Source organism: Artibeus jamaicensis, unplaced genomic scaffold, assembly GCF_021234435.1.
Source record: "Artibeus jamaicensis isolate MK-2021 breed Jamaican fruit bat unplaced genomic scaffold, CSHL_Jam_final contig_867, whole genome shotgun sequence".
Taxonomy (NCBI): Eukaryota; Metazoa; Chordata; class Mammalia; order Chiroptera; family Phyllostomidae; genus Artibeus; species Artibeus jamaicensis.
The window spans coordinates 1,407,944-1,427,166 of record NW_026521995.1 but is presented as its reverse complement, the minus strand read 5'-3'; the positions used below and the strand labels follow the sequence as shown (position 1 = coordinate 1,427,166).

At 35.6% G+C, this 19,223-nt stretch overlaps 1 pseudogene; it reads left to right on the top strand.

Annotated features, from left to right (window-relative positions):
* The first annotated feature begins 436 nt into the window (after window positions 1-436).
* Window positions 437-1,041, top strand: LOC119050915 (high mobility group protein B2-like; annotated as a pseudogene).
* The last annotated feature ends 18,182 nt before the right edge of the window (window positions 1,042-19,223 follow it).

The window sequence follows — 19,223 nt, the reverse complement described above, 5'->3', positions numbered from 1 at the left end:
CTTTCTACAGGACTTATGTAATCACTGTAAGAAGCAGTTTTAGATGAGCACAGTTATACTACACAGTGTGCTCCAGAACCACACTTGCTATTTATTAACTCAAGAAGTCATCTGCTTATGGCATGTCCTAGAGCAGTGTCTTTTGAACCTTTTTAATCACAGAGACCCTTTAGGTACACATATTTTCTTATTGGAAAAGTAATGCATGTTAAATGTAAAAATTTTAAAATAAGTAAGAGTGAAAATAATAAAAAATATCAACCACCTAGAGATAATCTTTTTTGTGTATATACTTCCATATGTTTCTTTTTTCATCTATGTGTATATATACACACAGATGCAGATATCTACATAGATTAAGTTAGAGATATGGGGATAAGCCAGTTCACGCTAGAGCCCAGACAGGGAAGCATCTTAGTAGACGCTGTCTGTCACCATGGCTAAAGGAGACTCCAATTAGCCAAGGGGCAAGATGTCCCCATATGCCTTGTTTGTGCAAACCTGCCAGGAAGAACACAAGAAGAACACCCAGACTCTTCCATCAACTTTTCCAAATTCTCCAAGATGTGTTCAGGGAGATGGGAGACCATGTCTGCAAAGGAAAAGTCAAACTTCGAAGGTATGGCAAAGAGTGACAAAGCCCACCATGATGGGGAGATGAAAAATTATGTTCCTCCCAAAGGTGATGAGAAAGGCAAGAAAAAAGATCCCAGTGCTCCTAAAAGACCTCCATCTGTCTTCTCCCTGTCTTACTGTGAACGTTGCCCAAAGATCAAAAGTGAACACCCTGGTTTATTCACTGGGGATACCACACAAAAAGGATGAAATATGGTCTGAACAGTCAGCCAAAGATAAGCAACCCTATGAACAAAAAGCAGCCGAGGTAAAGGAGAAGAGTGAGAAGGACATTGCTACGCAATGTGCCAGAGGCAAAAGTGGAGTGGGAAAGAAGGGGCCTGGCAGGGAAGCAGGCTCAAAGAAGGACAAACCAGAAGATGAGAGGAAGAGGAGGAAGGGGATGAGGAAGAGGGTGAAGATTAAAAATAAGAGGCTATCCTATAAAGATGTGTGTGGAATGTGTGTGTGCTCAGGCAATTGTTTTGCTAAGAATGTGAATTCAAGGGCAACTCAATATTAACTTCAGTATAAAAACTGTACAGATTTTTGTACAGCTGGTAAGATTCTCTGTAGAGAAAATACTTCTTTCAAAATGCAGGTTGTAGCTTTTTGAGGGTCTGCTACATAGAGTTAGATTTTTAAGACTTTGGATATTAAATATTTCTAAATATTTAATTGTTTCCTTAATTGTTTGACTAATGTATGGTAGCAAAGTAAACTCATAGGAATTAGTATCAATAGTAAATTTTTGGTTTTCTAGAATATTGCATTTTGTTTGATAAAAAATGTGTCATAAAATTATGTATATTAAAAAGACATGGATATAGATATACATACACTAATGCACTCAAAATTAGATACATGTCTTAAATGGTGTTCTAGAATACACATTTCTTAATATCTGCTTTAGTTACTAATGAAATGTAAGCACTTCTCTTTATCACTAGTTATTCATTTACATAATTATTTTTTCCATAGTGATTAATAGTAAAAGTGAATGTACTGTATTTCACCATCTTTCATAAGAAGTGATCTGTCCACCCAATTTCCTCCTATCATAACTACAGACAATTATTTGTACAAATGCAACGCATCTGTTGAAAACCCTGCCCTAGAAAATGTAGTAAAATATGACACTGATATCCCCTACTTAGGGATTACAAGAAAGACAAAAGTTGCATGTAAGACAAGAGCTTATTGCTGGAGAGCCTTGATTTAAAGGCTAAAAGAGGGGTTTCTACTTTATTGGTTCACTCACTTGTAAAAACATTGCACACTCAGGAAGTTTCTGAGGCTGGGAGTAACTCAAGATTTTCCAGAGCAAGAGCTGAGAAAGTAAGACATGCCCCAGTTACTGTCCTCCATCAGTGATATAAAGACTCCTTATAAAAATAATTTATTTTGGGTTTGCACACCCAAAGTTAGGGCTTTTTCAGGAGCAAGAAATAAAGCGAGAATTTTACTGGCTCAGGCCAAGAGGAATCCCAGGTTAAACTTGAGTGGTCACCATTCTGTTTCTTCCTCTTTCTTTACTTCTGAGTCCCTCTGTTTGCTTGTTTGTTTCTCAGATAAATTCCCTCCCCAATCAGAGTAAGACCATCCTGAGTTGTCCCAAATCTTGCTGCATCCTTGGGGCTTGTGATACACACATGTGCACGAAAGAAAGAGAGAGAGAGAGAGAGAGAGAGAGAGATCAAAGCCTCAAATCCCTCCATTATCTGCAATAAATACTGAAGACTATGAGTGGCCCTGGGTGGCTCGCACCTGTGGAGGTGGCAAAAGAAAGCCACAGTGACATCAGACCTACCAAGACAATTTGGAGCAAGAGAGGGCAATTTCACTGCAAAAAAGGATGTCAGGGTGACTGCCAATTGCCCTCTGCTATTCTTTCCAGTAGACCTCTCTGAACACTGCCTGGGTTGTAAAAGCATTGCTACACTTAACTGCTGTCCTCTGGTCAGAAAAACCAGTAATCACCAAAGCAAGCCTTCAGAAATCAAGACTTAAGGCCAGTAGTTGTATTTCATAAACTGTTTCCAGAAATGGAGAAAAGCAGTGGACTGTTCTATTTGGTAACTAAAGTAGCCAACTGTCTTGGTAAGCATTTAACACTCAAATTTGGGGGAAGAAAACATTCAGTCTATAAAACTGAATGACAGCTGGTAAAGAGCTGAAGGACATGTGGATACTCTTTTCAATGAAAGAATCAATGTTTTTTTTAGAAAGTGACTAAAATCTGCTTGCTTTTTTGTTTTGATAGGTCTGTTGACCTTTCTATCTGTGTTTGCTTCTGTGAATAACAACTAACCATTGACTAGTGTCCTCCTCGATCACAGCCATTTAAACATTTTTCAGTAAAAATAATGTATTGTGGAGTCTTTAAGATCAGTGGTTATAAACTACCCTTGATAAAGTTCAGCATAAACAATAGGTCAACCTACCAAATATTCACATATTATATGTAAAAACAAGAAAAAATCAATATTTTCACATAATCTGCATTTACTCACATGCACCTAAATGGTTAAAAATGAATCTCTTTCTTTGCTGTTAATTTTGTCTTGTCTTTAGGAAAACAAACATTTCCATAGGATCAGTGTAACTGCTTCATTTTTCCTCCCATGTTTATACTTTTACTTGGTGAAAGCTCTCTTTTCTACCAATGGCTAGAATTGATAAGATCTCTTTCTCTTCCTCCCCCTTGAGTTTCCGTAGACTTTTTTGGGGAACTGCACAAAGTGTGAGAAACAATAGTAGGTCAAGAATATCAGAGTTTTGAGTTCAGACTTCTTGATAATTGTAATTGTGGAAAATGACTAAGTTCCTTTGAGTCTCAGTTTCTTGATTGTAAATCTGGGAAAACTATACTACCTCATCAGGTGAGTGTAAGAATTAAAACTGCTAATGCACATGAAGTTTATGATGCACAGCATGAAAGATAGGAATCACTTAATGATAACAGTTATTATTCATTCACAAAGGACAGTGCTTCAGTTACAGACAAAAATTCCAGCAACAAGTGATTGTACAATTTCAAGGGGATAACGTTAGGTGCATGCTCTGATATACAATATTTTAATTAGAAATCAAGACTTCAAAATTGATTCATGATGATTGAAAAGCTCATTAATTTTTCATAAAATGAAAAGTATAAATGCAGTAACTTGTATCCTAAAAGACATTTGTGTTTGGTGCAGATTCTCATCTTAAGTTTGTTAAAAATGGAGCAGGCATGTTGTTTTTAGTGTGAACTAATATATACTAAAAATCTTAAATTTGCTTTGCCTTTATTTTGGAGAATAAAATTCTTTTTATCATTATCCCTCTCAGCACCTTTCTTCATTGTCCCTAACCTGTAATCAAAAAGTACATTATAATCTGTCCATACTCTTATGTTTCTTGATAATCTTTTAAATAGCATGCACCATAATTGAATTTAGGTGGCAGCCATGAGTGCCTGAATCTTGAATGAAGTTAGGATGAATGAGAGTGCTGATTGTCAAATTTCCATTGCCAAGGGATCTTTGTTCCTTGGTTTTAAAGTCTATTTTGTAAGACACAAGTACTGCTAAAAAGGATACAAAAGATTAATGATTCCAAAGGCTGGTTCTTTCAAAGGATAAATGAGATTGAGAAACCTTTAACCAGGCTCATCAAGAAAAAAGAGAAGGGAGCCAAATAAGTAAAATCAGGAATGAAAGAGGAAAACTAGCGACTGACACCAAAGAAATACAAAGGATTGTAAGAGAATATTATGAATAATTATATGCCAACAAACTGGACAACCTGGGCAAAATGAATAAATTCCTAGAAACGTACAATCTTCCAAAAATAAATCAGGAAGAATCAGAGAATATGAATAGATGGATTACATTTAATGAAATTGAAGCAGTAATCAAAACACTCCCAACAAACAAAAGCTCGGAACCCGATGGCTTCACAGGTGAATCTTACCAAATATTCCAAGAAGAACTAACACCTCTCCTTTTCCAACTAGTTCATTAAATGGAAGAGGAGGGAAGCCTCCCAAACTCATTTTATGAAGCCAACATTATCTTAATTCTAAAACCAGATAAAAATGCTACAAAGAAAGAAAATTAGAGGCCAATATCCTTGATGAATATAGATGCTAAAATCCTCAACAAAATATTAGCGAACTAAGTGCAGCAATGCATAAAAAGATCATACATCATGATTAAGTGGTTTTTTTCCCCCAGAAATGCAAGGTTGCTACAACATCTGAAAATCAATAAATATGATTCACCACATAAACAAAATGAAAGATAAAAACCACTGATCATATCTATAGATGCATAAAAAGCTTTTGATAAAATCCAGCACCCGTTTATGATAAAAACTCTCAGCAATCTGAGAATAGAGAGAACATACCTAAACATAATAAAGGCCATATATGACAAACCCACTACCAGCATCATACTCGATGGGCAAAAACTACTAGCATTCCTCTTAAAATTGGGAAATTCCTAGAATGGAAACAAAACTGAAACTACTAAAACTGAATAAATAAATTCAGCACAGTAGCAGGACACAAAGTTAATGTCCAGAAATCAGTTGCATTGTATATGCCAATAATGAACTAACAGAGAGGGATATTAAAAAAACAATCCCATTCACAATTGCTTAAAAAGAATAAAATACCTAACAATAAACTTAACTGAGTATGCAAAGACCTGTACTCAGAAAATTACAAGGCACTGAAGAAAGAAATAGAAGAAGATACAAATAGGTGGAAGCACATACAATGTTCATGGATAGGAAGAATTAACATCATTAAAATATCGATATTACCCAAAGTAATCCACACATTCAATGCAATTCCTATCAAAATTCCAATGACATGTTTCACAGAACTAGGACAAGTATTTCAAAAATTTATATGAAACCGCAAACACCCCACACAGTAGCAGCGATCCTGAGAAAGAAGATCAAAGTTGGGGGAATCATGCTACCACATATCAAACTATATCTGAAGGGTATAATAAACAAAACAGTATGGTATTGGCATAAGAACAGACACATAGATCAATGAAACAGAATAAAGAGCCCAGAAATAAACCCACAGCTCTATAGTCAATTAATATTTGACAGAAGAAGCAAGCGCATAAAATGGGCTAAGATAGTTTTTTCAATAAAAATTGGAAAAATTGGACAGTTATGTGAAGAAAAATGAATCTAGACCACCTTCTTATATCACACAAAAGAATGATTTCAAAATGGATCAAAGACTTAAATGTTAGACTCAAAACCATAAACATCATAGAAGAAAACACAGGTAGCAAAATCTCAGAAATTGCTTGTAGCAATTTTTTATCAGATATATCTCCTCAGGCAAGAGAAACTAAACAAATGGGACTACATCAAACTAAAAAGTTTCTGTACAGCAAAGGAAGTTATCAACAAAATAAAAAGATAACCCACAGAATGGGAGAATATATTTGCTGATACATATGATAAGGGGTTAATATCCAAAACTTACAAAAACCTTATAAAACTCAACACCAAAAAATAAACAATCCAATTAAAAATGGACAAAGACCTGTATAGATGCTTCTCCATGGAGGACATACAAATGGCCCATAGACATAGAAAAAGATGCTAATATTGCTAATCATTAGAGATATGCAATTTATTTAAACCACAGTGAAATACAATCTCATACCTGATAGAATGGCTATTATCAATATATTGACAAACAAGTGCTGGCAAGGATGGAAGAAAGGGGAGAACCCTGTTGCACAGTTGATGGGGATGCAGACTGGTGCAGCCACTGTGGAAAGCAGATAAAGATATCTCAGAAAATTAAAAATGGATCTACCTTTTGATGCAGGGATCCCACTTCTGGGAATATATCCCAGAGGCACCAAAACACTAATTTGAAAGAACACGAGCACACTTTGTTCATTGCAGTGTTATTTACAGTTGTCAAGATATGAAAGCAGCCCAAGTGTTCATCAATAGATGAGTGGATAAAACAACTATGGGACATTTGTATCATGGAATACTATTTAGACATAAAAAAGAAGAAAATTTTACCCTTTGTGACAGTATGGATGGACCTGGAGAACATTATGCTAAGTGAAATAAGACAGTCAGAGAAAGACAAATACCATATGTTGTACTCATATGTGGAAACTAATGGACAAAATGAACAGGGAAAATGGGGGCTGACTCATAGGAGCAGAGAAGGGTGATAGCTAGTTTTTCAGGGGGGGAAGAGTGGGGTGGAGGAATTGAGCAAAAAAGAAAAAGGTCTCACAGACATGGACAACAGTGTGGTGACTCCTGGGGCCAGGGGAGAATAAGAAGACTAAATGGTAATGGAAAAAATACAATAAAGATTTAAAAATAACAAAAATAAAAAATAAAAAATTAAGAAAGATAAAAAAGAAAGTCATTCTTTAAATTGATACTATCTTTGATTAAATATGAACATCTGAGTTTTCCTTCATCTTACCACCTCAAGTACAATGCATTTAGACTACACTGTAGGGGGCAAATTTTAAAATATCATCTTGAATAAGAAAAACATGGTATAACTCAATTAGCTATAATAACTTTCCTTATACAGCTAAGACCAATTGAAGGTATGGAATCTATTCATACCATATGGGATGTAAATAAATATCCTAAGCATTATGCTGAGTGAAATAGGATTGAAGGAAAAATTGATCTCGGGGGGGGGGGGGGGCGGGCGGGGAGTTGAAAAGTAACTAAATAAAAAAAACATAATAAATATTATATGCATAATGCTCATTTTTTTCCTACTTCCAAATAAGATAAATTAATTTTAGTTATGTTTGTATTCAAATATTTTATATTTTCTATGTCAATTCTTAAATAGTATGGCATATTTTATTTATATTTTTGTGTGTTTGTGCAATCTTTAGGATTCTCTCTATATAGTATCATGCCATATGCAAATAATGACAATTTTTCTCCTTCCATTCCAATTTAGATGTTTTCTTGCCTGGCTGCTGTGATTAAGACTTAAAAATACTATGTTGAATAAAAATGGTGATAATGGACAAATTTGTCTTGTTTCTCACTTTAAATAAAACACTAGTTTTTTCCCTGTTGAGTATGATGTTAGCTGTGCATTTGTCATATGTGGCCTTTATTATGTTGAAGAATGTTCTTTCTATTCTCACTTTGCTGAGTCTATTAATCACAAATGGGTGCTAGATTTTGTCAAATATTTTGCTGCATCTATTGATATGATCATAGGATTTTTATCCTTCATTTTGTTCATGTGGTGTATCACATTAATTGATTTACTGATATTGAACCAACCCTGCATCCAAGGAACAAATCCCATTTGATAATGGTACTTGATCTTTTTCATGATCTATTTCATGTCTAATATTATTAATGTTGAGGATTATAATTTGTGTTCACCAGGGATATTGGCCTACAATTTTCTTTTTTTGTAATGTCTTTGGTTTTAAAATCAGAATGAAACTGGCCTTGTAAAATTAGCTTGAGGCAATTGTTTTTTTTCAATTTTCTTAGAATAGTTTGAGAGGGTAGGTATTAATTCTCCTTTGAATGTTTGGTAAAATTCAGCTGGGAAGCTATCCAATTCAGGACTTATTTTTTGTTAGAAAATTTTGATCACTGAATCTATTTAATTAGCAGTTATTGATCTATTCATATTTTTTGTTTCTTCTTGAATCAGTCACAGAAAATTGTATGGTTTTAGGAATTTATTCATTTCTTTCAGGTTGTCTGATTTATTGTCAAATTTATCTCATATGTAAATAGCCACAATTACTTTCTACTGGAGGATGAGCCTATTAAACACTGACCAGCTTCTCAAATCTTGAAATTGGACTGAATGCTTTCACTTCCTATTCCAAATTTCCTATTTAATTTTCCTCACATTTACTTTTATTATAGCAACTACTGAAAATGACTTTAGCAAAGATATGACATCATTGCAAGGAATGTAGGACAATCTATTATTTGTATTTTAGGACTGCATTGTGGTATTTAATTTTGAAAATATATAATCCATTGGGTATACTAGTAATTCATCATTTAACTAAAGCATATTTACTTCAATAAAAGACAATGCAATGTAAAACCCAACATCAAAGCTAGCAATTCCAATGATTAGTTAGGGGACTTTATATGAGTTTTTATATTATACCCCTCCTAACCTCTTCTAATTTGCATATTCAATTTTGGTCTTACAAAATCTTACAGTTAAACATAAAAATGAGAAAGTCAATTTCAAGGTGATGTATTAATTCACAAAAATGTGAAATTTTATCTATTTTAAAATTTAAGAATTCGGAACCAGGCCTGGCAATTTAGAAGCCCCAGTTGCAAAGCTGGTTTGGGGGACTTTTAATTCTGGAACATTAGCATATCTAAATTTGACTTTGAAAGGAGAAAAGACTTGTTGCAATGCCATATTTTTACTTGAGAATCATAAAGATGAAAAGTTGCTTAGCCTCTTGAAATTATTAATAGCAATATATGAATTATCAGGAACTATGCACTATAGCAAAAATGTATAAAACCTTACATTGAATTATATTTTTAGAAATAGACTCATTCTTTACCTAGCAAGGTCAGACTAGATCCACTTTCAAACCTTTATAAACTTTCAGTTGTTTCATTGATAACTCCCTATTCATATATCTAGCAAAATCCATGTAGAATGTCATTCTAGCATCCCACACAAAGTTCAGAATTTTAATTTTTAATTTTTAAAGATTTATTTGTTTTTTGACAGAAGTGAAGGGAGGGAAAAATAGAGGAAGAAAAACATCAATGTGTGGTTGCCTCTTACACACCCCGCATCGGGCACCTGGCCTGTGACCCAGGTCTGTGCCCTGACTGGGAATCTAACTGGTGACCTTGTGGTTCACAGGCTGACTTTCAATCCACTTAACCACATCAACCAGAGTTAGAATTTTTAAAGTAGATAATTAAGCTTAAAAGTCTCAACAGCCACAGCATATTTAGAATTTAATGGTGAATCATTAAACCAGTTCATGTTACTTGTGTGTGACTCTGTGGAGTGATCAACAACATTATGTGGAATGTTTTTGTTGGTTTGGTTTGGTCTGTCTTACAGCTCTCCACTGGTCATGTTAAAAGTTACTTACGTCTCATACTTAGAACTAGTGCATTCAATTATGTTTGTAAAATCTATCAAATTAAGTATCTAATTAAGTATCTAATAGATGCAGTATTCTGAAATGTGGACATTCATCAAATATGTTTGCATTTTCTCTCTCCCTGCAACCTCTGCTTCCTGATATTTTCTGTACATTTTTAGTTTAACACTTTCATTTTACTTGTAAAGGCTTTATGATGATAAGTTTTTAATATTCTTAGGGTACAGACCTTATGTTTTCCATATTAGTTAAAATAAGGCACTGAATATAAGTTTCTCATTAATATTCCAATTTTGCCTTGAAATTATTTAAAGAATTGCACACATTTTTGAAAATTGGTGTCTACTGAGTATCCAACAGTGAAAATGCAGCATGAGTACATTTTGTGCAGACCCCCAGGGCCCCTGGTTGCTGGAATGCCCAAATGTCTCAGCTGCATTCACAGCCCTTCCCCTTGCTTCCCAGGCCCTGGGTTCATTTTGGTGTCGGCAGAGATGAAGATTCTAATTTGCTTTTTCATGTTACTAGTAACAATCTTAGTTTTTGAAAATGCTTCCTTGAGTTCTTATGTTATAAGGCAACAATTTTGACATTCCCTTTTTTAAAAGGCAGTTAATATTTCTAAAAGACAGCAATATTTTTATGGCTCCACTTCCCATAGTAGAATCACAATGACTTGCACCAGGGTCAAATCATAAAAGACAGTTTCCCACTTCAATTGATCTGAATTCACTCCTTGCTTTAAATGGTAGGCAATTTTAGTCTGTTTTTTTCTTGCTCATAAAATAAAGCTGCCTAATGGTTTTTTAAAAATGCAATGCAATATGCCTCTCTTTCAAAATAGCAAAATGCTCCCTTCTTTGGCGTCAGACTTACTTAAGCCTTGGCTCCACATCCTCTGTAATTTCTGCCTGTCCCTCAGTCTAAAATACAGGGGTACATAATGACTATCAGTTCAAATGCTTTCAATCTCTTTGCACTTTCATTTCTCCGCCCCCATATTTTCAAGGTGCTGGCTTTTTTTTGTGTCTGCAAGTTTTAAAAGCTGTGGAATGTAAGCATGCTTATAGAGATGACAAAAGTTCCCTCCAAGCTGCCAAAATGGCAGCCACAAGATAGAATGTCTCTGAAGTCAAATGAAGTTTCCTCATGGAATAAGATAGAAAAGTCTGTCATTGCGCCACTTTTATAGGCTTTGCAGAGGCCTGTACAATGCAGGGATTTGGCATTTCTTTATTTCTGCTCTTTTCAATGGTTTATTTTTTCATAGGTATTATTCTCTTTTGAGAGTAATTAGTACCTACTAGAAAAATATACTTCAGCAGATTGTCTCATTTTAACATTATTCACTGCTATCAAATTTGGTACTGTTAACTTTTTCCTCAGTATGCACTGATCTGATATAAAAAATGAGGCTTCAAATTTTGACATGGCAACACAAGATAGATTCATCTTATTTTGAAAGCTTCTAATTGCTCAATAGCAAGTATATTTCAATCACATGACAATGATACATGGATGGAATTGGTTGGCACTTCCTATAAATCTAGGTAGAGATGAAGAATTGTGAATCTCTGAATTCTCATATTAAAAGAACCCAGAAGAACTTCTTTATGTGTAATTTTCTCATCAAGATGCCTTTGGAAACATGCATTGGCTTAATAGCATTTCTGAAACATGATTTCATTTCCCAAATTGCGATTGAAAAGGAAACTTGTTTCCCCATCTTGTAGGAAGAAAGAACAAATGAATTATAAACCCTGTTCTTTAGGCAAATGATAAATGATGAGAGCTTTGACTTTGTTTAGATTTGAGATCCATTTAAAGTGAAAGACTGTAGAAAGCAAATAACAGAAGAATATTTGTTTTCACTGAAACGTAAAACAGTATCATTAGATTCTTTTAATGAATGTATAATGAGCAGAAACTGTGGGCAGGATTACTGAATGGTTAAGCCTATATGCACTAGAGCTGTGGGTTTTGATTAAAATCTTGACTGGACGACTTACTAGGTATGTGACCTTGGGAACCTATTTAAATTCTCTAGGACTCAGAAGCAATAACATATAATTATAGGAGGTACTTTAGCCACATGGGTTTGTGGTAAAAATTAAATGATATACTATATGTCAAAAGTTTAGAACACAGTTGCAAATTAGTGCTGTTCTCCTGGAAAATTCAGAGAATAGATTAGTGTAGCAGTAGTAGAAAACTATCAGTCACAAGTTATTGATTGGATAACTACTGATATAGAAGACACCATGTTTTGCACTTAGAGGTTAGGGAGATGGGAAAATCATCACTGGGGAAATATGAAACATAACCCAAAGAATATGACAATAAAAGCTGTCAGTATGTACTACTGAGATGACAAGCTCTAGATCAGACTATCTGGGTTCAAATCCAAGCTCTGATGCTTTCCTTTGATATTGGGAAAACTATTAAATCCCCACTGTATTTCATAGTCATCATCTGTCAAATTGGCAAAATAAGAATCATAATAATAATACATAGCTTGCTGGGATTATTGTGAATCTGTAACACCTAATAATGATGTAGACCCTAAGTGCTATATTGTTCAACATATAAAAGATGAACAAGATAAAAGACACATGGACAAAGCCAAAAGGTGGGGTAGGATTGAGGGTGGGAGGTGGGTATGGGTGGGGCGGGGGCTGAGCAATGCGTGGAAATGGAGACAACCATACTTAAATAACAATTTAAAAAAGATGGCTTACATTTGATATTTGATGAAACTCTATAAAATACATGCCGTTATATCAGGATATTAAAGGAAATAGTGGAGATAGTAGTAGGCAAATAAATCAGAGTGGCAAAGATCATTCTAAATATATATGTATATATATGACAATGTGGGGGAGACATCTGGTTTCTGGTCCAGCATGTTAGGAACCTGGAAGGCATCAGTCTCATTTCACAACAAAAAAAGAGCTTAACTAACCAAAAATCAAAAACTAGTCTTAGAACCTTCAGAGAATAAAGTCGAGGTCACAGGACAAACTGCTGCCCACCCCCAAAATTGGAGAGAGGAATAGGCAGACACAAGACAGTAGAGCAGAGCCCCAGGAGCAGCCACCAGAGCCCACACTCAGTGAGGAATGTGTCAGCTGCAATGAACACAGCAGGGGGACGGGTGTGGAAACGCTAGAGAGACGAGTGTTCCAGGGGGACAAGGCTTAGGGTACCCTCACAGCTTCGCCTTCAGGAGTCCCAACAGTTTCTCATAGTGAAGGCTGGAAAAAACTTCTCTCTGTTTTTTTTTTTCCCCCAGGGGAGGCAAAAGTAGCTATTCTGAATGTGCCTGTTTTGTTTCACTGTGTCTGGACATCCTGTCTCTGAAAGGGGGAAGGGCAACCGAGAAGCACTTGTGAAGGGCACAGTGGAAGGCCCCCTACGAGACTGCACTTAAATCACAGGGTTCTAGAATGCCTCTCTTCTCCTGACTTCTCCATCTTACTTTTTTCTGCCTTACTACCCCACAGTGAAAGAACTTTATCCCTCAAACCTTGTTAAAGAGCCTCTAGGGAAACCAAAATAAAACAGGGGAGGGAAAACCCGGCTGCTAGAAGCAATGTTGCCTTCTGACACTCACAGCAAACAGTAAACACAATCTTACTCCAAACAGGATGAAGACTTAAAGGTCTGTTTACCTCAGTTCCTTCTGCCCAGGGCATTGTGTCCACTATCAACAAAAATTACAAGTCACGCTAAAACAATGATGTGACCACAGTTAACGTTTTAACACTGAAAGCATATTTAAGGAAAAAGGATGTAGAATTTGTAGCAGAATAATATGAGAACTAAAATTAGAAATACAATTTGGGAAAGAACATAGGAAGTTCCTAATGCCAAACTAAAGGGTAATGACGAGTTTCTGATGACTTGGAGGACCAGGAGTCACCATTTAGGAATATTAATCTGCATCAGCATGAAGCATGGCCTGGTTTGGGAGAACATTTGCATTGGAGATGAGTTTCTTTGACATCTGCAATTGCCTGAGAGTGAATTAAGATGACAGAAGTGGAAATGCAAAAAAAGGGAAAAGGGGAAAACATCTAAGTAGAGAATGAAGAACTGACATATTTGAAATTGAGAGAGAATTAAGTGTTAACAATGATAATGTCAGTAACCCGTATCAGATCTGGAGGAGGAGACTGGAAGGAAGGTGGATTTGTGTTAGGATACATGACTAGGAGGTACTGGAAATTACCCAGCTGGCATATGAAAATGTAAGACTAGAATGTAGAAATAAGGGCTACATACCTGCAGGAATTAGCACATTTTTGAGCAGTGAAAGAATAAAAATCTGAACAAGCAAGAGTGCAGAAAGAGATTGAAAAAAAATCAAACCAGAATATTGGGTAAAGCTCACATTTAGGTTTTAGAAGGAAGACAAACAAAGCATCAAGGACAGATACAGCATTAGGAAAAAAATTACTATCTGCTGCAGTGAAAACACAGATGGAAACCTCTGGAAGGCATGGAATGGGCAGTACTGTCCAACACACTGGAAAAAGAATTAGGTCATCATGATATGAAATCAGTGTGGCCCTCAAAGACAGCTAGAACATAAGCTTGGGCCTGTATTTGGTAAACAAGTCTCACCACAGTGTCTAAACCAGTGACCAATGGTGGGTGACTAATAATTCTTCATGGAAAATTATATTTTTGCAGAAGACAGATTGTAGAAAACCAAAAAAAGGTATCTATAATGAGGAAGAGGATACAAACAATGGTGGGGGAGTGGAATTTTGAGATATAAGAATGAAAAAATAATGCTCAGAATGTAAGTAAAGTCAGATATTTCATTTTCTTTCTTTTTTTCAAGGGCATTGAGAATTGTGAGGCTTGAAGTCAACAAAAGTATGCTATGGTAATAGAGAGGTAATGTAAGCATCTTTAAAAAATGGAGTAAACAGAAACAGTCAAGGGTTTGAGAAGACAGAAAGGGGTATGTCTAATGGTTCGTTATTTTACTGAGAATAAATGTAAGTAAATATGCATGCAGTAAATTCCTTTCTTGTGAGATGATGATGCTTGGTTACTTGCAAAATGAGGAAATAATTAACCTAAGAAATTTAAGATTAATTATTCAGAGTTGAATTCTGTCCTTCAGGATTCTGAAAGAATTGTTTATTCACATGCTTTTCACTGAATTCTGTATCTCACAGTAGATGCCTTTTGGCATTTCAAAAAAAGAGAAGGCAGCATCTGGGTCCCAGTATATGATCAAATAAATCAGACAAAGGAAAGAAAAACAGAAATTAAGATTATCTATCTCCCCAGAGACAGAACAATTTGATATGAATTGGATGGAATATTAACTCAAATGGCAAGTATAGATGATTGGAAGGGTTTGAGAGCAGAATTGTTTTTTTGGTAACAAAATGGAAATCACTGTCTGATTATGTGAAATAGTAAAGAAGCAGAGGAGTTACACATGATCTGGATTTGTTCTTGTTGCCCAGTTATCACTGAAGTAAAGTTAAGCCTCCATTGCAGAGAAGAATATGGAAAACAGAATGGCCATGGTCTAAACACTTACTATGATCTAATGAAGGGAATTGCTTTTATTCCTATTCTGGTAAAGAAACAAATGATGCATATCATTTGTTGTCTTTTTATGGTAAGAAAACTAAATCTGCCAGATGTATTCTAAGTTTTATCAGCCAAAATTCTCCTAGTTTTATTGCTCAGCATTGCTGTGCAGTTGGAGTGGAAGATTTGTGTTTTTAAACAGTAACACAAAGCAAAGAGAAAGTAGAAACGATACTGAACTCCAGAAAAAAATGGCAATGAAAGGAAATAAGAAATATAGAAAAAACATACTTGTTTGTTTTGAGCATGCCTGATATAGATAAAATGCTGCCTTTTAATACAGCAAAAATATCACTTCCTACATTTGTGTGTTTTAGAAGAGAAACTATCAATTATTTGTTATTTGTATGATCATCAAATTGACATATTTCAGGAAGTTTTGAGAGTGTCATACTGAGCTATAGAGATTGATGGTTCCAAACATAGGTTTTCGCTTCAGAGAGACATGGGTACCGGTGATAGATTTAAGTGTCTTTTGCTTGGCTAGGAGCAAATTATTTACTCTCCCTGGGCATCAATTTCATCTTCTAAAACAGCCTCGAGGTAAATGTGAAGATTAAATGAGAAAGCTTAAATAAAGCCAGGTATGTGGTGATTGGTACACAGTGAATGGTAACTATGTATAGTCACATCAATTCTTGATGTCAAGATTGTTCTAAATAGAGAACCCAGAAATAAACCCAAGTCTCTATGGTCAATTAATATTTGACAAAGGGGGCATGGTCATACAATGGAGTAATGGTAGCCTCTTCAATAAATGGTGTTGGGAGAACTGGACTGGTACATGCAAAAAAGAAATGAAACTAGGCCACCAATTTACACCATACACCAGAGTAAATTCAAAATGGATATAAGATTTAAATCAGTCATGACACTATAAAAGTCCTAGAGAAAAACATAGGCAGGAAAATTTCAGATACCCCATGTAGAAATATTTCTGCTGATGTATCTCCTAGGGAAAAGGAACTAAACAGAAATAAAAGCAAATGGGACCTACACCAAAGTAAAAAAAAAAAAAAACTTCTGCAAGGCTAAAGAAACATCATCAAAATGAAAAGAGAACTGACTGTATAGGAGAACCTATTTGCCAATGATTCATCAGACAAGGGTTTGATCTCCAAAATATATAAAGAACTCATTCAACTCAATGCCAGGAAGACAAACAATCCAATTTTAAAAATGGGCAAAGTACCTAAACAGACACTGCTCCATGAGGACATTCAGATGGCCCATAGACATCTGGAAGAATGCTCAGTATTACTAGCCATCAGAGAGATGCAAATTAAAACCAAGATACCACCAGTCAGAATGGCCATCACTAATAAATCAATAAACCACAAGTGCTGGTAAGGTTGTAGATAAAAGGAACCCTAGGACATTGTTGTTGGGAATGCAAACTGGTGCAGCCACTGTGGAAAACAGTATGGGATTTCTTCAGAGAACTAAAAATAAAACTGCCTCTTGACCCAGCAATTACACTGCTAGAATTATACCCTAAGAATCCTGAAACACAAATTCAAAAGAACCTATGTACCCCAATGTTCATAGCAGCCCAATTTACAATAGCCAAGTGCTGGAAGTAATCTAAGTACCCAACAATAAATGAATGAATCAAAAAACTATGGTACATTTACATGATGTAATACTACACAGCAGAAAAAAAGGAGGAACTTCTCCCCTTCAAGATAGCATGAATAGATCTAGAGAGCATTATGCTAAGTGAAATAGGCCAGGTGGTAAAAAACAAATACCATATGATGTCACCTATAAGTGGAATCTAATCAGCAAAACAAACAAGCAAGCAAAATATAACCAGAGACCTCAAAATGAAGAACAACCTGACAGTGACCAGGTTTGAGGTGGACAATGAAGGGGGCAAAAGGGAAAGGGTCATCAAGGAATACATATAAAAAACACATGGACAAAGGGGGTAGGATCAAGGGTGGGAGGCAGGGAAAAATGGAGTAGTGGGGAGTGGTGGGGGAAAATGAAGACAACTGTACTTGAAAATCAGTTTTTTTAAAAGCAGAAGAAAAAAGAAGAAAGCCTTTTATTACTGTTGCTCAACTATAGTTATCCCCATCACTCTCCCCTGCCTACCCACACCCTTCTCCCATAGTCAATGCTTTTTAAAAAGTAAAAAGAAACAGATTGACTTTTAGTAATATATTTTATTTGACAAAATTTGTTCATTAAACTTCAATTTCAAAATATAATTGATGTATAAGTTATTAGTGAGATATCTTTTATAGTCTTGGTTTTCCTTTTCTATTTTATACTACATCTTCCAAATCTAGTGTATATTTTACACTTTATTTTACATTTTACTTTAACATCTCGATGTAGACTAGCCACATTTCAATGACTCAGTAATTCTGTGTGGCCATGGGCTAAAACACTGGACAATGTAGGCTAAAGAGGAAAGTCTTTGGAGTTTGGAGTTTGGTATTTCAATCCCACTGCCCAGTCACTCCTGTGAGTTGGTCAAGTTATTTAACCTTTTCAAAAATTGGGATTTTTGGAGAGGAAGATGGTAGTGAGGTAGGAGGGAGCAGATTCCATTTCCCCCTACATGCAGGAGAAAAACCTAGTTGATCTACAGAGGAACAGAGCAAAGAGCCAACAGTACCCCAGCATATATGAAGATAGAAGACCAAAATGTGTAGTGGACATTGAAAAACCAGATGAGTAGGTGGAAGCTGTGAACACCAGGATACCAGCTAGAAGAGGAAACCCAACAACAAAGGAACTACCAACAGTTAATAACAGAATAAGGTGAAGGAGGGAGTAGAAGCCACACTAACCTTAATCCAGGACCTATCTGGAAATACAACTAGATAGAGGAGAAATTGCCCAGAACAAACAACTGAACAAAAGCAAGAGAGAGAATCCTCAAAACCTTGTACACACAGAAGAACCAGCTTCAACAGAACCTTACTACACCGGCACAATAAAATACAAGAGGTGGTGGACAGAGTGACCCTCAGTTAAAGAGATGGCAGGAAGGACCAACCAAAGGAAGACCCAACTACAATTAAAACTATAAGACAAACACAGAGCCAACATAAAGGACAGCCCAAGACCAGTGAGCTCAGGAGATCAAAGAGACTACACCACTGAATCTCACATATATTCTACCATAGACGTTCACACCATAAACCCAGGGAGCCAGAACAGATCAATTTAAGAAGCTGAAGCTAACAAGAAGAGTCTCACAAACAATGGGAAGACAAAGAAACAATCCCCAAATAAAAGTAAAGGAGGAAGCCTCAAAAAGAATGCTAAATGAAATAGAGACAACTCAACTATCAGATATTGAGTTATCAAGAAGCTCAATGAGCTCACAGTGAATTACCAGAAACTACAGGGAAAGTACAATGAATTTGCTGCAAACTATATCAACATGAAAAAGGAAATAGAAACTATCAACAAGGGACAAGAGGAAATGAAGAATACAATTTATGAACTGAGGAACACAGTAGAAGGATTTAAAAGCAGGATCCATGAAGCAGAAGATTGGATCAGTGAGCTGGAGAACAAAGTAGAAAAAAAAAAACAAAACAGAAAGAGCAAGAAAAGGAAAAGACTCAGAAGTGAATTAAGAGAAATGGATTTGTAATATTTTGGTATAATAGGGATACCAGAAGGAGAAGAAGAAGAGCAAGATATAGAAAACCTATTTGAAAAAGTAATGAGGAAAAACTTCCGTAAATTGATGAGAGAAAAAGTCACACAAATTCAGGAAACACAGAGTCCCAATCAAGAGGAACCCAAAGAGGCTCACTTCAAGACACATCATTATTAAAATGGCAAAATTCCAAGACCAAGATAGAATCT